Raw genomic sequence first — 22731 nt, 5'->3', positions numbered from 1 at the left:
ATGATATGAATGCTTCTCAGTGTATTTAAGAAATAAATAAATAAATAAAGCACATTGCTGTAACCAAGGGCCTTTTCTGATATGTATCAGAGACACTCTATTTTCCTTTTGAATAGCAATGATTTTCACTGCTGAGATATTCATGTAAGAGAATCTCAAAATCTTAAAGGAGAATTGAATAGGTATTTCAGCAGAATTAAAACATAGTGGATGATGGTAGAGCGGTAGATGTAGTTTTTCTTGATTTCAGTAAGGCATTTGATACTGTCTCCCACAGCATCCTCATAGATAAGCTAAGGAAGTGTGGGCTTGACGATCAAGTAGTGAGGTGGATCGAGAACTGGTTGAAAGGAAGAAGGCAGAGAGTTGTGGTCAATGGCGCAGAATCTAGCTGGAGGTCTGTGACTAGTGGAGTTCCTCAGGGGTCGGTGCTGGGACCGGTGCTGTTTAATATTTTCATCAATGACCTGGATGAGGGAACTGAGTGCACCCTCAGCAAGTTTGCTGATGACACAAAACTGGGAGGAGTGGCTGACACACCAGAGGACTGTGCTGCCATTCAGCGAGACCTGGACAGGCTGGAGAGTTGGGCGGGGAGAAACTTGATGAAATTTAACAAGGGCAAGTGTAGAGTCTTGCATCTGGGGAAGAACAACCCCATGTACCAGTACAGGTTGGGGGTTGACCTGCTGGAAAGTAGTGAAGGGGAAAGGGACCTGGGGGTCCTGGTGGATAGGAGGATGACCATGAGCCAGCAATGTGCTCTTGTGGCCAAGAAGGCAAATGGCATCTTAGGGTGCATTAGAAAGGGAGTGGTTAGTAGGTCAAGAGAGGTTCTCCTCCCCCTCTACTCAGCCTTGGTGAGGCCGCATCTGGAATATTGTGTCCAGTTCTGGGCCCCTCAATTCAAGAAGGACAGGGAATTGCTTGAAGGAGTCCAGCGCAGAGCCACAAAGATGATTAAGGGAGTGGAACATCTCCCTTATGAGGAGAGGCTGAGGGAGCTGGGTCTCTTTAGCTTGGAGAAGAGGAGACTGAGGGGTGACCTCATCAATGTTTACAAATATGTGAAGGGTAGGTGTCAGGATGATGGAGCTAGGCTTTTTTCAGTGATATCCAGTGATAGGACAAGGGGCAATGGGTGTAAACTGGAGCATAGGAAGTTCCACGTTAACATCAGGAAGAACTTCTTTACTGTAAGAGTGACAGAGCACTGGAACAGGTTGCCCAGGGGGGTTGTGGAGTCTCCTACACTGGAGATATTCAAGGCCCGCCTGGACAAGTTCCTGTGTGATGTACTGTAGGTTACCCTGCTCTTGCAGGGGGGTTGGACTAGATGATCTTTTTAGGTCCCTTCCAACCCTTGGGATTCTGTGATTCTGTGATTCTGTGAAATATTGCATTGTTTTTGCTGACTTAGCAGCTTCAATACATTGAGAAAGTTTGATCTAGAAAGATCCAAAGTGTCTCTGAAAGTCCTGGGCATTGTCACTTCTATTTTAATTAGAAAGGCATCTTTTATGCCATTGGAGAATTACTGAAATTGGTCTGACATATACAGCACTTTTTAATACTACCTTCCCAAAGCTTCGCCAAGCCATCAATCAATTGTGTCTTACTACTGATCACTTTAAAATGCAGAGAATGGTCACAGGTCATCACGGTTTTTCCTCTGGAAACACCCAGATGGTCCCACCTCCAGTTTCAGCTGATAGTATTTTAAGAAGTAGATCTTGAATAACTGCAAATTCCCTCTATTCATGTCAAACTGACAATACCGTGCTCTGCTTATAGGTACATAAAGAGCCGGTGAACTGGTGCTGAAGACTCTGTAGCAATGCTTAAGATCTTGGTAGGTACAGTAAGTAGCTCCTATTAGTTACTTCACATAGCTCTTCAGCACAGCTCTACATCAGCTTCTCACCAGCAATCTGTCTCTACTCCTCAGCTTTGTCTGGAGACTTTCCTGCCCCTTGTTAGTGCCAAAAAATGGCTGGGTTTGTTCTGCACCATTGTGCTTTCTGCCATACAATGGCACTTCCACCTCAAAGAAACATTTCTCAACCATTTGAGTTGCTTAGGGTTTCTGGGTTCATTTTTATTTTGTTTTGTTTTGTTTTGTTTTTTAATTCCCCCCCCCATTATTTCCGTTCTTCACTTTCCAATATGGGCTGAACTTGGGACAAGACATCTGAATATTTCTGCCAGCACAGAAAAATCACATTGAGGATTTCATAATTGAAACTGAAGTGTAATGTTAGGGAAAAAAAAAAAAAAAGAAAAAAAAGAAGAGGTGAGAGAGTTGAGCCATTTGAGTGAAAGGATAGAAGTGAAAAGATCTGACTTGTGAGCATTTTCAGATCAGCCAGAAATTTTTCTTTAAAGGAGATGGAATGAAAACAGATGGGCTACTCAACATTAAAGAATTTGGAGAATAGATCCTTAACCTGCTTTATCACTACTTTGGAAAGTGATGTTGTACAACTCTGGGCAAGTTGTTCCTTCTTTTTTCTGTCTCTTTCTTTAGTTTTGTTTGCCCTGCTTTTTTTTTTTTTTTTTTTCCTCTGTGTTTTGCAATGTCTTACAGGAGATTTACAAAAGTAGAGCTTTCCATAGTGTGGCTATAACAGCTGCTAAATACATTTTCAAATCAGAAACAAGCCAAGGATCTATGGCACGAAAGTCTCAGAGACACAGATTTAGCCTCATGGCTCTGAAGGTCCATCATCAAAAGATGACAGAATGAGGTATAACGCTTCATCAGCTGTTTCCAGCATACATATAGGATAGGATATAAAGTTAAGCATGTGTTTCTGAATTAAGTTTCAGATGTGGCTTTAACTCTCAGGCTTCCCAGTGAAGTGGTTGAGGCACTATCCTTGGGGGTATTTAGAAGACATGAAGGTGTGGCACTTAGAGACATGGTTTGGTGGCTCACCGGCCAGTGTTAGGTTTACAGTTGTACTCAATGATCTTAAGGGTCTTTTCTAACCTAAATTATTCCATGATTAATCACAGACAATTTGCAGGACTAGAAAAGATATTTAATACAATGAATACCCGTTTGACCAATATTAATCTATGTGATGATGCTGTCCTGTGTTCCAGGAATGTTACTAGGGCCAGAATCTAACACTGTTTATAGAAAGTTGAAATAATATGGGTTATATTCATCCTGCAGACATGAATCAGGATAGCCTGGTAAGGCTCTCTCTTCAGAGAACATAGTATCAAATGAAAATCTTGAAATGTTGTTCTGAATTGAAATCCAAAAAATTTTGCAATGTAAAAAATATTTAAGCTGCTTTTTTCTTCCTCATTTTTTCCATACAAAGCCTGCACTTTTCAAATAAGAATAATATTTATTCAAAAGATAATGTATTTATTATCTAAAATAATTGTTCATCATTAAGTAAACTTACTTCTTTCCAGTTGAAGATCTCCTGGCTTCTTTTTTCCTCCCTAGTTCCATATATGCAGTCATTTGCATTGAGTGTACATGATGCAAAGAGCTCATGTCATCATCGCAACTATTTAGGGTTTCACTTCAATCATTCTCTTCCTTATCAACATTATAGTTTTTTATCAAAATCAAAAGTACTAAGAGAAAGTGGTTTCACACACACACTCTTTCAAGTAAACAAAAGACAATTTAAACTTTCTATTTATTCTTTCTTCCTGGATGTCCTGGGTTTAGCAGTAGCAGTCATTTTTTTCTCCTTCTTAGTAGCTGTTGCAGTGCTGTGTTTTTGACTTTCAGCCTGGGAACAGAGCTGATAACACCGATGTTTTTAGTTGTTGCTCAGTAATGTTTACTCTGACCAAGGACTTTGTGAGCCTCATGCTCTGCCAGGGAGGAGAGAAAGCTGGGGGAAGCAGGGACAGGACACCTGACCCAAACTGACCAAAGAAGTATTGCATACGTCATGGGCACGTCATGCCCAGAATGTAGCGGCGAGTTACCTGGAAGGGCTAGTGGAACTGCGGGGTTGGACGAGGTATCGGTTGGTGCTCAGTTGGGCAGGCTGGGGGTGAGTTATTGGTCAGCGGGTGGTGAGGTGTTGTTAAAACTTAAACAGGGGAAGTTTAAATTTGGTATAAGGAGGAAATTCTTTCCTGTTAGGGTGGTGAGACACTGGAATCGGTTGCCCAGGGAGGTTGTGAGTGCTCCATCCCTGGCGGTGTTCAAGGCCAGGTTGGATGAAGCCTTGTGTTGGATGGTTTAGTGTGAGGTGTCCCTGTCCATGGCAGGGGGGTTGGAACTAGATGATCTTGAGGTCCTTTCCAACCCTAACTGTTCTATGATTCTATGATTCTATTTTCTTCCCTTGTTATTTCCTTTATCATTATTATTATTGGTAGCAGCAGTGATCTGTGTTATACCTTAGTTACTAAACTGTTCTTATCTCAACCTGTGGGAGTTGCATTCTTTTTGATTCTCCTCTCCGTCCCTCCAGGAGTAGGGGGAGGGAAAGAAAGGTGGGGAGTGAGAGAGAGACTGTGTGGCTGACAGAGTTTAAACCACGACACTGGAGTTAAGCCTTAGGTTCAACCAGCTGGCATTTTTTATATTTGGAGACAATCAACCTCTGCACGCAATGGTTCCAGACAGGTAGGGAGGGGATAAGGGCATTAAAAAGGAAGAGCTGATTTTCATCCTTGGCTGTAATGGTATGAGGCTATCATTTATCCTCACTGTGTCTCAGTTTTCAGAATTAAAAATTTCAGTAAGAAGCTGTGATCAGCTCATTAATTCCTTCAGTCTCTTTCTTCTTCACTCTTTCTTATAAATGATCTGGGTTAAAAGAGATAAGGCCGAACCTTTCTGCTTTGCACTTTTAGGACAGGAGAAGGCTTCAACTAGTGTCCATGGGACCCATTTGTGGTTGGTTGGTGTGCTCAGGTGTGCCCGTCTCCTGCTGTGATAAACACACTGGTTATTTACATGCAAGCACCAGTCTGGTTCTCATTTAAAATCCTTTCAAAATGTTTCTAAGTTTCATTTGCTGTAAAACTGAAACTCTCTTCTGTCACTGCCCCTTCTGCCTCTATCTGGCTGGTAGGCTACTGATTTCTTGTCTTTACCCGTGACATGTACTATGCCAGCAATAACATAAATACATAACATTTAAATCTCGTTTGCATTAAGCTAACAGCAAAGTGCTGACAACATTAAGGAGGGAGAGAAACAGAGAAAGAAAACTTAAAAAATAAAATCTCCCAACAGAATGCAATTAGCCTGCTGCTCACCTTCTCCTGTATGGACTGTCAGAAGAAAAATTCTGTGTAATTACGGCATGATGAGGTAACTCTTTTTTCCTTCTTCCTTGACATAAATGAAGATCCTGGTAATACTCAGCTGTTGAGTGGATTTAAAAAAACTCCAACAAAACCTGGCCTGCAGATCACTGGAAACTGGTGGAGTATTCTAAGAAAATATCCCAGTAGGCTTGTGCTAATTCTGTATTTGCCCCTTAATGTTTGCTGTTGGGGAGGATACTGGGGTAGATATACCGCTAGGTTGACATTGCCCAGTTGCTGCTATGTTCCTGTGGATTAGGAGAGCTTTCCTTGGAAGGGCAGGAATTTTGCTTTTCATGAGTGTTTGCATCTCCCGGCAGTAGCTGGCTGGAGGACTAAGCCCATATGAGTTATCATTTCTAATAGAAGTGACACATTATGCTTAGCTGCCAAGTAAATGGTTCTGAAGGATTAAAATTCCGTCTTTCCTATCCAGTGATGTGGAAGGGATGCCAAATATGGACACATATTCTCTTTTTAGTTCAAATGGTGAGACTGCAGAAAGGTAGCTGAAGTAAGCCAAGCAGCTCTTTAAAGGCTGTCTTTATACTGAGGAATCATTTGGATATATGAATCAATATTGTTATTCCACTTTTTTTAAAACCTTCTGACTTTTTAAAAGTGTAAAAATTCAAAACAATTGAAAAAAGAAATGCACCAAAATAAACTCAAGTTTTCTTGTGTTTTGTATGACATTATTTCCCGGGTCCAGGTGAAGACACATAAGAGGAAGGTTGCCCAGTTCCCTAAGGGCTTACTATGTAAATATAAAAAAAGACATTATAGACGAATGCAGTAATAGGAAAACACTGAGGAAAAAGCATGAGAGAATTAAATAATTGGTTCAGGAACTTAGCACTGCAACATCTTCACACCCCCTTGTATTTTATTTATTATTTTGCAAAGCATTTTACTTTAAAAATGTACACACACAGAGGAAAAGTAATCATCAAGATCCTTTTTTATAATAAACCTGCCATATATTAACTCACAAAACCTCAGAACTCTCAGCTGCCTCCACTATTGATGAGCCTATGAAGCTGAGCAAATAGCCTAGCTTATTTTGCCTTCATTTCAGCTTGCACTAGTGGTCTGATCCAGATAATTTTAGTATTTGCCTCTTGGTCAAAGTGTATCTTGTCTGTCACTTGCTACGCTATATGTCTGTGCAGCACATAGGATGCCTTCATCCCAGTCCTTTGCTGTCATTGGAATGCTAGTATTAAAAATAATATATCAAATTGAGAATAACCGGTAGCAAAAATAAGACAGAACTTTTATAAACCACAATAACACTTTCTGGGCTACTGATATGAAACTGGATTTTGACAGATAGAAATCAAAATAATACTATCTTGTCATCAGTTCCAACAAAGCCGCACCAGTTTACATTCCATAATATATAAGTTTACTCATTTATAATGTAGTGAGCACACAGCTTTTGCAACTATGATTTTTTTGACTTGTTTTTCTCCCCCCAAAATGGAAACAAACTTACTGTCTACCAAGAGGAGATCTAACATATTAAATTAGATCATGGACCAACTATATTAGATCAACATCTGTGCTCCCAGAAAAGGCTTGCTTACTGTTAATAATATAAGCTGACAGCTTTAGGATCAATCAACATCTTAAAACTTTCTTTTCTCTCATCTCTCTTCCCTCTCTTGTTCCTTGAAGGAGCTTAGCAAAGTTTGTTTGTTTCTACTTCAGAATTTCTCTCACTAATACTTCCATAAGAAACAGATTTGCCTCAAGTAGCTTACATTAATCTGGGACACAATAATGAATAAATATTTGGAATAAATAATGCAGAATGTCTAAGTCTGATAATTATACTAATGATGACTGACCTCCTCCTAGTACCTTCCAACCCCAAATCCCAAGGCACTTTATTGAATGAGTACAGGTTTGGGGTTACGGAAGGAGATGGGGAAAGATCCCTAGCTACAGTAAGCTGCCAAAGCTTCTCTGATATTGGTTGGGTATCTTTACCATGTAAGAAGTCTGGTTATTTTTACACAACCCACACTATTAGCTATGAAATAGGATGCTTTTATTATAAAATATTTTTTATGGTGGTGGCTTACTCGGTAAAGGTATGTAAAAGGCTGATACTTAGGTGAGCTAGGAGTGAGGTGGGAGCAAACACCACCTCTTGGAGCAGTTTATGTTGAACTGATGCCCATTTCCTGCAAGGACAGAGGCAGGTAGGTGACTAACAGCGATCAGCCGAAGGAAGGCAACAGCAGTTGCTGAGGCATAGGATAGTGCCCCATTGCATGCATACCACTTTGCTTCTGTGCTGTAGGTGTGGCCAACAAATAACAGATGTCTTAGATGAGGACCAGCAAATAAGATATACTATGATGCTGAGCTCTTAAGGGTTGGGTAGACATGATAGCACACTTCTGAAAATGCCCACCAGCTCTGTCATGTTAATGAAGAAGTGTTGCACCATTCAGCCTTGTAGTTGTGGGTTGTTTTGTTGTTCTGTTTTTTTTGTTGTTTTTTTTTTTTTTTTTTACAAACAGGGAGCAGTTCCTGGCATTGATGTCCATGGTCATGGGAGGCAGGATTCAAACCAGGGGCTTTTCTAATCAGCTTCCTCTGGACTTGACGTTCTCTAAATCCAAAGTGCAGGTGAGGGATAAATGGATGAAGGAGATGCCAACTGAAGGATGACCCAAAGGTTGCAATTTCATGAAAGCCAGCATTGAAGGAAGCTGCTGGCTTTGGTCAGTATGCTTAGCAAGATTTGGAGAACATTTCCAAAAGCAGTGGTCCGTCTTTCTGCCAGAGCATCACTTTGAGCTCTGACAGAGAAGAAAAAGCTACTTAATTTTTTTTTCCCTTTGAGGAACAACTTTGTCCAGGCCACTTTGACCCCAAAATCACTTCCCCTGGAGAATTCAGGGTACCAGACCTGTGGGGTCCTCTCTTGATGAAAAGACCCTTCACTGTGGGTTGCTCTTTTGTTTGGCTGTTGTTGTTGTTTTTTTGGTTGTGTTTTATTCTGCTGGCAGCAGGAAGTAAATGTATTCTATATAAAGCTGGAAGGTCTTATAGTGGCTAGCGGTTGGAGTAATAGATGGACATCCCTTTCACAGTGGCCTGTGCAACACTGTAAAATTTGTGGACCTTCTACAAGTACCATGGAAAGGATTGTGCCTTAGGTGTCAGGGACATGAGAACTGTTTTAAGCCTGTTCTGTCCCCAGTTAGATTCTAACGGAAGTAGAAAAGCTCCCAGGTGTAACAGGGATAACTGTGAACCTGTGTGTTCTGAAGCAGATGTACACAAGAGGAGCACAGCAGGGACTTCTTCACAGAGGTGCACAGATTTATCCACATGGTCATAGTCTTTGATGAGCCACATACATTCTCCTTTTCATAAATGCTTCAGTGGGACTATTCACATGAGGAAAGATAATACAAAGATTTGCCTATATAGGAGTGGCAGACAGAAACACAATGTGCAGCTGGAGAGTGATAAGGGAAATTGATTTCTTTTTCCTATTCCTTTTCACTTTATTTCTCCTGGGTGGCAGCAGCAGTTCTGTTCATCAGTTACATTGCCTCCTTCTCCTATCCAGGAGCAAATTTTCCAACAAGCTCAAGCCCACTACATGTAGATATACTGAATAATCCGCCTCTTTAAAAAAGAGCAGACTTTTCACAAAAAATCTGCTTTACGTTCATCAAGTTATTGAATATTTTCCATTTTTCTTTATACTCTTCACAAGGCTATAGGACTAAGAACATTGCTCTGACTGCTGTGCAACTGTCCTAATCAGCGGGTGATTTGAAGAGATACATTTCACCTAAACAAGGCTTTTATGTGCTACATATAGTATTAAACACTTAACCACCCATAAGATTTCTGTGCAGTCTCTGCTTGTGTTTAGGTTGCAGATGAGGCAATGTCAACACAAACATGATAAATTGGAGGTTTCTTCTGCAGAGTGCTTGCACACACATGAGCAAACACTTCATTAGCAAGACGATGAACAAAACAAAACCCACAGCAGTCCCCATGAATGTGTCAGTAAATTGCTTCAGGGTAAGAAAACACCCTCTGCATTAACTTCAGGGTATCAGGGAGACTGGGATGATGCTGCCTGTCTGGAAGCATCTCCTGCCCTGTATGTTGCCTCTGTGAGGGGAGGGTGAAGATTAGAAATGCTCCCCTCCCACAAAGGGCCAATCTTGATGGCCCCTGTCTGGCTGCAGCTGGGCTCCTGCAGCTCTCAAGGATTTGGTACTTTGCCTGAAAGCTGGTCCTGTGAAATTACTCAAGAAAAAGCAGCTGGAGTTAATGCATTCTGGCACATGAAGAATGCTTGTGTCCCCCTCCAATTTAAAGGCAAGTTTTGAAATTCTGCTGTAGGGAATCAATGTCCTTTATGGAGAAGGGAAACATTTGGGTTCTCTTGGGTGTAAGAAAGAGTTGCAAATAATAGTTTCAGTGCTGTATATCTTTCTACAATCAATTTGGAGAAAACTGCTGAAGAAATACACAGCGACAAGTTCCATTAGGAAGTATGTTTTTTCCCTGTGATTTTTTTCTTCTAAGTTTTTATAATTTCTAATTCGAAATTTTAACTTATTAAGTATTTTACACTCCTCCCACAATTTTTGCTGTTGAGCACAACAGAAAAAGTGATACCTTTAGGATTCATAGAATCATAGAATGGTTTGTGTTGGGGGGGACCTTAAAGATCATCTAGTTCCAACTCCCTGCCATAGGCAGGGACACCTTCTAGATCAGGTTCCTCAAAGCCCCATCCAGCCTCACCACCTTCACAGTAAAGAACTTCTTCCTAATATTTAATCTAAATCTACCCTCTTCTAGTTCAGCTGTTTTCGTTTCCTTCACTTATATATTTATTCAGCTGCCTTAACTTTGTAAAAGGTAAAACAAAGGCATCTTCTCTTTCTGCCAAGGTGGTCTAAAATGTATCTTGATCTTTTTTTACTATTTTTTTTTTTTTTGACATGAGCTGTGTCTAACAGTGTAACTTTACTGATTTCAAACATTCTAATCTAAAGAACATGAAATACAAGAAAAGATATTAAAAAAAAACCAATTATGAGGCTCATTCATAAAGTAGAATTTGTACCCTGAAAGTGGTGGAGCACATATTTAAAAAAAAAAAAAGGAAAAAAGGAAATGCAAATTATGTGAGATAAAAATAACACAATATTGGTAAGTTGTAAGTGTATTCCTGGAAGCATTGAGCCTGGACTGTTTGATGAATGGTTTTCTCTGTGACTTATCAGATATCTGTTTCATATGCTAATTTCAGAAAGTGTGATATTCGCGTTCTCTAGAATCAAGGAAGTCTAGGCTGTCTTCACTCATCCTTATCACTGGCTGATTCAAATTATTTGATTACAAGAATTCAGTGAAACTAAAAAAATAGTGCACTTCTTCCTAAAGAAGTTTTCTTCATAAGAACTTGAATACTTTGCCATCACTAACAAGTTTAAATGTTTTATGTTACATGTTATTTCCGAATCAATATAGCAAGGTAAGAAAACTGCCTTTTCTGCAAAGACCATCAACATACGCATTTGTTGATTTTTTTTTTTTCATCACAGAAACTTTTTTTCTCCCACACACTGCAGGCTCTTTAAATTGGCTTTTATATTGGTAAAGACTTACAGATGTGATTTTAGTAGTAGCTCTGGTACAGTGATCTGCTTATATCAGCCTACTTCTACCTAGTGAGTATTGGGGTTTATTTTTTTGTACCTCATGGTGCTTGGGTGTTTCTTAGTATATTGTCCTGGTATTTATGCATCTCTGACTGAACCTGTTGTGGAAAGAAATAAGTAACTGTTTGAAATATACTAGTTTACAGAAAACTTGGGTTGAAACCATAGGTTTTACATAGGTTAAAACTTCCATAGAATGAGAAAGCTTTTTTAATTATTATTTTGAATGTTAAAGGTAGCTAGTACATAAATATTTTGTGTAGTATTGTTTCTTTTAAACAAGGCACTGGAGTAAAAGGCACAGTTGCAGAAAAATGTATATTGGACTTGTAAAACAACCCTGCAAAATTATGGTTGAATTGTTAGTCTTGATAGCTATATATCAGACATACTTGTGCCTCTTAGGTAGTTTTTTATATGGATGCATATTATTTTAAAGACTTACTCTGTATTTTTAACCTTCTTCAGATTCTTCAAAGATTTCTTTTGGTACTATAGAATCCTACATTTGTGGTACTCTCCCTTCAGTCTTTCCTCAAGTGGAACATTTTCCTTCTTTTCCCACTTCCTTTTGCCTCTGTCTTTAATTCAGTCTCAAAAGTTTATGCTTTTTATTGCTCAAGTGTCTTCTTACCTCTTTGAATTTTATTTTTAATTTTATATATTTATAGTCCTGTGTCATGGGTGTGACTCAGTTAATGAACAGCCTGAAAATTGGAGCTCATAGTTATAAATTTTCCTACATTTCAGGTAGTTTTGCTTTTTTCATTCTTGTCTTCTAAATAGGATCAAGTATGACTGGGAAGTGTCTCACTTTTCTTTCCCATAAAAATATTTGGGAGGGTCACATGGGCTTCTCAGAGATTAATAAATTACGTAACTGGAATGAGTAGCAAAACTCAAAGCAGCGATCACATCAAAAGTGTCTACAGCTGTAACCCCATACTGGAGATGTTCAGAACTTTGTACCACTTAGTTTCTTTTTACTGTATAATTTATATTAAATCAAATTGTTTTCAGGCATATAATTAGTCTCTGTATGTGAGAAAACAACTGTTTATTCAATTACACGTTTTAAAATACCATCAAGACTCACTGTTGTCTCAGAACTAATTCTATTCATGGAATTTTGATGTTTTCTGACTCTTACTGCTGTTAGCATATTTACATCATAAATAAAGAATTGTAAAATGAGGCTTTAGAGCTATGTATGCCAAATGAATCTATTGCACAATGTTTTATGTTCCCTTTGTGAGTAATATTTGTGTCATTCTTTTTCATTTTTTGTCAAGCATTACATTTTGTTTTTGCATTTAGCATGATGTTGGATGTTCACACCATTGCGCTCTTCTTACCACTTCCCTTCCAAAATTATGGTGGGATTTTTACAGTGATTTATTTAGCAGTTCACTGGAATCTGACTCTTCAATTTTATCACTCGCTTTTCTTTCAGTTTTGTAAACTTAGTATTGCCTGAATATAGAGAACGGTTTTGGCATTTAACATATAGATAACTGTGCTTAAAATACCATTACTGTTGTAACAAACCAATAAACCCTGAAGAACTTGTTTGAAAGGCTGAAATTATATCCTTAATTTACATGCTTTTCCTTCTCCTTGTTAAGAACAGTGGTGATGAAGTGTCATCCTTAACTTTGAATTGCCCAACATCTGTTGGCTTGTAGCACAGCCCAGTCCTAAAATTATTTAAATGTAGTTTAGTGCATCTGAATATTAAATGGTACCCTGAGGATTCAATCCAACATCCAGGACTATGGTAGTTACAAGGTTATGATTTCTCTTGTGCTCATTTCGTGTTCAAACATCTATCTAACCAGTTCAGTCAAAAAAAACATAAAAGGGAGGAGGGGGGAAGGGAATCCAGATTCTATTTGTGGAAATATAATGGAAGTAGGGTTACCAATCTGTTTCTTTCCTTTAAACTTTCACGTTAATTCCCCAGAGTAAGGATACTTTAAATTTCTAACAGCTCTTCATGCCAGATTTGCAAATTGCAGGGAGTTCATCTGTTCTTAGATTTGTTTCAGTTTTCCTTACAAAATGAACAGCAAAAACATATGCATATATAATGTATACATAACATGTCAGCTGAGGAACCCTGGAAGCTGAAATCTATCAGAAGAAAAAGGTAGAACTAATTTGAGAAGAAACCCACTACAAATCATCTAAGCTGGTAAAGGGTGGCAGGCTACCTCTGTGTAAAAAGGTGCCATTCTCAAGTGCTGCCATGACTTTGTATGGTGTTTACACAAGTTTAAATGGTGATAAATTTGGTAACTCTGTTTTAAATAGACAGACTGGTTTGCTAAAATTTGGATTAAGTTAATATTAAAAAATAGGGGGTTTGAGAATGTGTTCATTTTCTAGGATTAACAGAGATCTTTTTTCAAAAGAACCCAGACAGCTTATTTAGGTGCCTTTAAATAAAATGTAAGTAAACTCTACAAAAACTTTGTTTTGTTTTACACTTAAATTTCACATTTATGACACTATGTAAGATTTTTTTTTAATTATTTTTAAATAGTGAGTTAGAATTGTAGATGCTTTGAAAAGATTTAGTTTTCCATTCTTGAGTATTACTTTATTTCCTTCAAAAGACGCATAAATTTCTTAGAACACTTCAAGTGTTTGACTTAGTTAAAAAATGAATGCTGATACAATGTTGCAAGCCATACAATAATTGGAGTTTTTCATTGCAAGTTTTGCTTCAGTTGAATGCTTTTTCCTTCTTGCTCACCAGGTAATGTCAGCTGGCTTCATCCCAGGGCAACTTCTAGTTTTGTCAAGAGGAAGAATTTGCTTTGCTGAGGCAAATAAGAAATAAAAGCAATCACATGCTTTTTTTTCACATTCTTGGCACTTATTCACATCTCTTTCTCCTAATTTTTCATCTTTCATATGTGGCCCAGAGCAGAATCTCATCTATTTACAGTAATAAGAAAAATATTGAAAAATAGTAGATCCTTTCCAAGCTCCATTAGCTAAGCAATATGATGCATGTTGATGGAAGGTGCTGACTGTCTCTCGTAACTCAGGTCTGGAGAATGGTTCCATAGCCACTGTCAGCTCCATTGCTCAAAGCTCACCCTTAATGCTGTCACTTAAGAAGGCCAGATGAGGGATACCATTCTTTGACTGAGCTAACATTGGCATGAAACTTGCAAGGAGCTTGATTTCATACTCTTCTGCTGATTTCTTTTTTGAGTGATGACAGTTTCTTTACATGAAGAAAGCACTTCGGGAGTCCCAAGTTATCTTTAGGATTCTTTGATGTTTCTAAACATCAAGAACATACAAGCAAATCATAGTTTTTGTCAAATAACACCTGCAGTCTTGAATCATCGCTGGTATACTGTTTACAGATGCATTTGGCTCACTCCATATTGCTTTGTTAGACTCAGTTTCTTTACAGTTAGTTCTTTGTCTGTTAGTGAGGAACCTCTTTGTGAGACCCATTTGAGGCCTGCTGATTGCTGGTGGTGTCTGAGGCTGTACCACTCCACGTAAACGTGTGCTTGGCTGAAAAATGTAAATTAATTTTGACATGAAGTGCAAAAGCTGCAAGTGAAACATTTGCCTAGAACTCTATAACGGCAAACCAGTGAGGATTAGAACGACACACAAGTACCTACACAAAACCAAGTGTAAAAACAACCTCTGTTTTCCAACATATCTTTGTCCAGAGGAAATAGAGAAATAGATTAGAACAACACTGGTTTTATCCTAGTTATTTGTTGCTTTCTAATGTGCAAATGATGTGTGCAGCATATTTGTCAAAACATCAAGGAAGCACACCCAGGCAGTTGCTAAACACCTGCAAATCCCAGTGGTGGAAGATGCAGCTGCCAAACTGCTCCTTGAAATGGCTGACTACTGTGAGTAGTGACAAAAGCAATAACAAAAACAATTAAGTCACAACTACCTTACAATATCTATTTTGAGGAGATAGGTTATATGCCAGAAAAATCAAACTTCATGTCTTTATTGGAAATAAAATCAGACTACTTAACTATTGCATACCAGTGACTATCCTGCTTGCTAACCGAAGCCTATGTAAATTTTCTTTTTTTTTTTTTTTAGATTCATGGAACTTTCAGTGTTGTTTTCTCAAAAGCAGTTATGCTGAGTTATAAGAGCCTGACAGAAACTCTAGTAAGTCTTTTTTTAAAGGACTCAGAAGGATCATGTACAACTGTTGAATGAAAAGCAGGAAAAGCACTGAAAAAATTAATTGCCATACTTGATGCCAACAGGGGACTGTAATCAATATTGACTCTGAATACCTGGGTCCTAAATTTAGACCACTGTATCTGCAGGAGATTAGCAAGTAGACACCAAATTGAGGTAATGAGTTTATGATTAAAAAAAAAATAAAACTTGCTTTCTTTCAAGGAGTTGCATCAGGGCCTTGAGGGACCCAGTTAAAGGCAAGCTGTGCATAGCCTCTTACAGTTTCAGTAAAGACCTCTACCTCTATTTGCCTTGGTATTTTACAGACAGGTATGTATCTGCAATATTTTGTAGCCTGTCTGCAGTGAACTGCTCTTTCTTCAAGACTAAGTAGAAAAAAATTACTTTACAGGCTTTCAGTTCTAATTCATTACAATATTTTATTTACAGAGAAGAAGGCTTCTTGATTCTTCCAGAATTGCTTTATTTATAAATATATTGACCAGCCAACAGACTACATTCACTTCAGGTCTCATTCATTTGCACTTTAAGTAAATCCCATGTTGTTTTAGCCATTTTTTTGTCTTTTGGGAAGATATAAGTGGTGATTTTGGAAAAAAATAGACATTCGTGCCTCTGGTTACTTTGCAAGTCTTTTGCTTCTCATTCACACAGAAAGTCTTGATTCTGACATACCTGTATGGGATGCCTTTTTGGACTTCTGTGGGGCAAACAAGGACTGTATGAGTCATCTTTTAGCTTCATTCATTAAGTTCTCCAAAGAATTTAAAGGTTACAATGGCTTTGCATGACTTTTCATGTAATTTCTTATAATATTTATTCTACTATTTTAAGACTGCATTACATAGAACAAAACCCACTGCGTCAGTTATTTTATTGATGGATGCTGTGGACCTGCTGGGAACTTGGAGAACAGAATTGATCTTTTGACTGTCTTTCCCTTTGTATCTCCCTTTAAGACTGACCTCATGAAATAGACAATTTCAGTACCAGTGCATGAGCCTCAAATAGATAGAAACATGTTTTCTAACATTTTATGTGAACTGCCATCATGTCCTTGTCTCATTGGTTGGTGTTTTGGTTTGATCTTGGGGCTTTTTTTGGTTTGTTATTTTTGTGGTTTGGTTGGTTGGTAATCTTTCTCCTTGATTCGCTTCTATCTCAGGCCGTTAATATTCTTGAAATTTGAGTTAAAATGACCTGTGCGTAATTTGCCATTTGAACACAGAATTTATTTATATTTGGCATTTAATCAACAGAGGACAAAGCCCAATGTCAAATTAACATTATTCTGTTATAGAACACCATGGAAAAAGACAAAGTGTATTTTCTTTAAGTTTGTGTGTGAATCTTCTGCTCAGATGTGCCTAAAACTGTGGAAATGTGCGTTTGGAGGGCAAGTTGCCTATATTTTTGTTACAAATATGCTTTTTTTTTTTTTTTTTTTTTTCTTAAGTAGCATTTTGGATTAGGAGCACCACTATCTGCACAAATTAAACAGCCAGTGTTTAATGGCTGGCTTAGCATCCTTTTTTTTCCAGTATGTCCTAAGTCTCTCCTACACAAGATACCTGGTCTAGGTTTTGCCTTGTATAGAGGATAGACATGACAATAGTAGAGCTGCTGCTGTTAGTGGGCTGCAGCCTGGCTGCTTTCTCTTGCCTTTAACTGGTTTTGGACCCTAGACTGCAGGTTGGAAGCATATGCCACATGCTTGTGTTCAAAATACAGCATATGTGCATGCACACACAAAAACACAGCATGAGTTCATGTGACAGTTATGCTGTTCTGATCATTACCATGGGGACACAGCAGTTTCCCATGGCTTCTCTGTATGGGGTGTTTGGATACAACAATCTGGCAGTTTAGTAACTCTGTACCAGCAGAGTTTTTGCCATGCCAGGTATTTTGTCATATTTCTCTGGAGGAGGGCCTTGGGTTTGGACTTGTGAAATACATGGAAGTCGGGATCATCTCTGCCTACATATTGACTCCCCTGGAAAAGTCAAGCCCATGAGTAAAGTCTGTGTGTAAGAAAACAATCTATTCCAAACCTGTGTGCTCTCCATAGGTGGTGGCTGAGGGAAGCTTGCTTTATATCCTAGAAGTTTAGACTGTAAGAAAACAAGGAAAAGACTAAGGGCAGTAGCAGAAAACAGAATGCATTCAGTTATCAAAAACATATGGGCATCATGGGCAATGATTTTTCCTTTTAAAAGTAAGTGAGGTTATGCAACTAAATTTCAAATATGCTTCAGGAAAATACGAATGTTGATATTCATAAGAGATTATTTGTTTGGTGATACAGATCTTGCTGTTCTCTCCCAATTCATTTCTTAGATGTCCAGTATATCACAAAGTTGAAGCATTTCTTAAACAAGATATTAACCATTTAAAGGCTAAAAAGCATTCTTTTCCTAAAGACAAACTATTCAGAGCTAGTATAAGGACTTGTCTAGGATAAATAAGTTCAAGAAAATAATGTTGGTCTCAATTACCTAAAGGTTGGTAAACATTATTACTGTCTAATTTGATCTCTGTTTTAGTGCATTCTGTGTATTTTTTCCCTATAACTTCTTTTTGAGTTATGACATATATTTGAGACGGCTTTTAGCCATGATTTAACAGTTGCAGATAATGAAGACTCTACCACATCTATTAGCAGAATTTACTAATGGCTAATCACTTTGATATTAACAGTGTGTTTTGCAACTTTATTGGGACAAATTTTCAGGGTTTTGTGTTTGTTAGTTTGGGGGGGGGGTTTTGGTCTGTTTTAAGTTTCCAGCTGTTGACTCTTATTATCTTAAAAAACTTGACCTGTCAGTAGTGGCCAAGTTGCTTTACAACACTATATTGGTTAAATGATATTGAGAGACTTTCTTTCCTGCTTGTCCTGTAATAGCTCTTAGAGCCTTTCTGTGGTTCTATGCCAGATTTGAGATCCAGAGTGGTTCCACAATAGACCTAGGCAGGACCACAGGCCCTTCTGCTTCCCAGTGTACTTGATATCAATCCATTTATCTTGGTATCATGCTGTGTGGGTGTTTGGTTTTTGTTTTTCTTTACCAAACTAGTCTTTTCTTCGCTCAGATAACTAGTTGCCTCTAGAATTCCGATTAAAGTGTTGTGCTATTTTGGGGTTCACCCAGATGCTTTAATAGGTCATGTGAAATATACATGTTTGAAGAAGCAAAAAAAATTGTGATGAGAGTCCCTCTCTCCCTAAATGTAAAATGGGAATTAGTGGAATTAGTAAGACACTAAAATTTCTGCATATGTACTATGTTATCCCAAGGATTTGTAACTCTCTTCCTCTCTTTCGAGCATCTCATCACAAGTAATATTTTTAAAGATATGATTCTTTAAAAATATAATTATCCAAATGCTCACCTTAGGGTAAGCTGACCCAGTGGTTCTGTGCATTTAAAACTATTAAATTTCTGCTAACACGTTTGTTAGAAATGAATGAAATAATGATATGGACGAAGCTAAACTAAAGCACACAATTAATTAGATTTCATTTTCTGTTGTGGTGGATTCCTGGAGCTCTGCGGGCACTGACCAAGGATACATTTGCTTTTCTCATGTAGGATAATTGGATTACTAGGTAGTATGAGTCTTTGATCTTTGCTAGATAGAGATAAATGCTTGTTAAATACACTGAGCAAATGAGTAGCTTAAGAAAAGAAGCGACAAAAAAAGTTATAGTGAATATAGAGGCTTTGACAATATATCTTCTGGTGATGGAGAGGAAAAAGCTGTTCTGTTGCCACTTGGCTACTTAAACATACTGTGACAACAGGGATAGCTGCTTCTCTGCACACTTTAATAATGTCTCCCTGTATGCACTGAATTTCAAAAATGGGTGTCTCCCTTGCATGTTTGCATAAGTGTCTTTGCTTTTCAGGGTGTCTGCAAATATTTGGAAAATTTTCTGAGTAACTCAGAAATATAGACTGGAAAAATTCAGGTGTTGGTAGTCATTTCTGGGGTTGAAAATGGATATCGTATTTGCATCTTGCGATCAGGAGTGAAAGTACACAATTTTGGAGTTTTGGCGGGGCTTGTGTTTGTTGTATTTTTTAAGGTATTGGAACATAAAAAGAAACGTGACAGAAGTAAAATGACTTTACAATTCTGGTAACTCATCCTACGAATCGCCACCCTAAAAAATAATGCCACTCATCTGTGACTAGTCATAGACCTGCATTCAAGCAAAAAGTGAGCATCAGATAGAGAAAAGATTATGAGCTGCGCTGTTTGGTGGGGGAAAAGAACTAAATTTGGGGTTATGCTAATTTGATATTGGAATCAATTTTCTGTGGAAGACCTTTCCTCCCAGCCTGCAGTTTATGGTCTGCTTGAATACTGAGGCAGAACCTATTCTCTTTTGAATACCTGAGAAGCATAGAAGAATGCACAGTTGTAATTAACTGCTGTGGGAAATAGATCTGAGTGCCTCTGCAGAACTCCAGGGCTGTCCTATGTAACCAGAGAGGGAGACTCGGAGAGACAGCATGTGACCGGCTTCTGTCCACCTTCCCTCAAAAGCCATCTGAGCTGAGTGTTTAACTCATCTGTGGTGCTTGGAAAACCTGCCCTTTCAAGAAGCCATTCCAGACAACTGTGCAAACAGCTTGAATGCCAGTAAGTGGGCAGACCACCTCCAGGAGCACCGTAATCCTGATGTCCTGTCATGAAGGCAGCTCTGGGCTGCGAATGAGATCAAAGAGTGGATCATGTTCTGGGAAGGAAGATCACCACCAATTATAAAACAACAGATACTGTCAAATTCACTTGTTAAAGCTTGTTTGAATAGACATCCTGAATTTGCTTCATTTTAGGAAGGTCAGCAATAAAGAGCTGACACCCAGACCTGACACTAGAGACCGCATCTCCAATTTTTGTGATATTTTGTGGCTATAGAATTCTGGGATGCATGCAAATATATTCTGAATTGTTTCATACATACCAGAAAGGTCAATCTTCTTTCCTTGCTGTTTCATGAGGAAGTGATTGATACTTGGCACTTCTGTATAATAATAAAACATTTCCAAAGTTTATGGTCAATAAATTTGTGTAATAAAGAATGCATCCCAATGCTATTATAGTTCATACCTCAACTTCAATAACTTCACAGGCTAAGTTAATGTAAGTTTTGGTCATGCTTTTTTTGTTTTCAAAGAGCAAAGACTGAGATTTCTTTCAATCTAGTGCATGTTAAAGTTAGTGTCTCCTTCAACTAGTGATTTCTGCTGGAGTGAAAACTGTGATTTTAATTTTGTTTTTTTTATGAGTCTTTTGAAAATAGTGTGGTCTGGGAATTTGGATGGCTAATATTCGTACGTTGTGGTTGAATTTTTTGTTCTCTTTTCCTGGGCACTTCTGAATACACCTGTATTTTTTTATTTATTTATGTGAAATACCACAGAAAATTGGCTTTCTGATCAGATATCTTTCCGTTAGGTGTTTTGGCATTTATCATCTGACCCAAAATATTGTTCAGTCACTGGCTGAGTCTTCACTGCCTCTACCAATATTTGAACAAAATAGTAAGGTAAAGAGATGCTATAAAAGCCCTCATCTTTCTTTAAGTCTTAGAGTTGATAAGGTCTTTGTTCTGATTTGTCACCTTTTTTTTTGCTGGTTGGTTGGGCTTTTTTGTGGGGATTTTTTGTTTGGGTTTGGTTTGGTTTGGTTTTGTTGTTCTCAGTCTTTTGTTTTTCTGACTTTGAATTCAGACAGCAGCAGTAAATGGGGCTGATAAAGGAAGGAACTCCAGTCCTATTTCTGTTGAAACAATGATGTGGGTTTGTGTTAAGAGCTCGTATTCATGTGAGGAATGTAAACAGGGTTTGGGGACCATATTAATTAGATTTTCAGTCACAGAAATTCCTAGCTGTTCCAGAATCACATTTCAGCTAGCTTTAGAAATTAGCTTTAAAAGTTTTAAAAGCCTTTGTTTTCCTTTTGAAACTCCCTATCAGGTTTTTTTTGAGACTTCTGGATATGTTAGGCAAGGTTTTGTCTTTAATGTTTTCCATACAACCGTGACAGCTAGGTATCAGTTCATTTGCCAGAGCATAAATACAGAGATAATGGCATAACCAGGCTTCAGACAACACTGAAGAATAGGGGAAGTTATTCTGTGGGTCCTGTATCATACCTGCTAGCCTCGTCTGAGGCATCTTAAGGGTTTTGCAGTAGCACTGTATTTACCTGTGTGTAAATAACTGAATTAATATGCTAATATCTGCTTCTGCTTCCATTTGAAAACACGAGGATGAAATCAAAATAGTCTGGGCTGAACCCCCCCTGAATTTCTCTTCACTACTAATTAAAAACATCAACATTTTTATTTTTCTTACATTCTGTTTTGATAAAACTTTTAACATTTGTCTTCAGATGGTCTTGTCAGGAGATGTCATGTGCTGTCTGCTTTGTCCTCGCACCTTCTGTCTCATTTCTGCTATTCTCGTGCATGCTGATGGCATATGAAATAGCCTTTTCTACCTAAAAAACATTGAATCCTATTTCAAGACCTGTCCAGCCCTCAGCAATAGCTCGTATCTCTGACTTCTGACTTTTTCTTCTCAATCCATAAAGGCCAGGACAATATTTCGTGCATTTAGACAGTCCTTCAGCCTCACTGCAGCTCTGGTACCTCCATTTATAATCTGTACCAGCTGCTGTCCCCCTTTTGAAGTGCCACACAACAGCGACCTACAGGGAAAATTGATGCCTCCGAATTCCTCCATGAATGCCAGCGATTAATTTAAGCACAGAAAGCTTCATAAGGAATTCTCAGTGCTCATGTATAAAAATACTGCAATAGACTTGCAGCTTTTGAGGAGTGAGTTTAAAAGAAGAAAACACAGCAATTGACGGCCAAAAGGAGACTGCATGTGGGAGAAAATACACGGTCACTTGCAAGTTGCAATCTGCTGAAACCCAGAGGGTTCTTTTAAGTTTGTCTTTTCTCCGATCTGTGTTTGTTTATTCCAGCAAAACATGTTTTTGTCCGGAAGATATTTTGTGCCTCAAATAAAACATACAGCTTGGCACAAAGAGCTCTCTCTTTTAAACTGGTATCAACAATTATGAAGTTCATTGTGGAAACTGCACGAATAGAAATGTGAAGATTCAAGCTTTTAAGGACAGGCTTTTCTCTTTGACTTGTGAGGTTGTAGTACCTACCTCTTCCTTGTAAAACTTATATATTGCCAATAAAAGAATCTGGGGCCTATTTTGAGCAGATAGAAAAGATAGGACAATTTTTCCATCCCTAGACTTAAAGTGACTCATGACCTTGTTCTGTGAACTGTTACTTTTAGGTAAAGAACTTGGGCTTAAATTGGAAGTATTTTTCTTTGTATAGGTCCTCTCTTTGTTTCATTTATTCTATTATAGTCAAACTAGGTATTGCTACAGAAACTGAACCACATTGTGCGCGACACTGTAAACACACAATAAGCTACATCTTCTGTGCTGAGGA

Source organism: Lathamus discolor, chromosome 3 (assembly GCF_037157495.1).
Source record: "Lathamus discolor isolate bLatDis1 chromosome 3, bLatDis1.hap1, whole genome shotgun sequence".
NCBI classification, from domain to species: Eukaryota; Metazoa; Chordata; class Aves; order Psittaciformes; family Psittacidae; genus Lathamus; species Lathamus discolor.
This window is presented reverse-complemented; position numbering follows the sequence as displayed.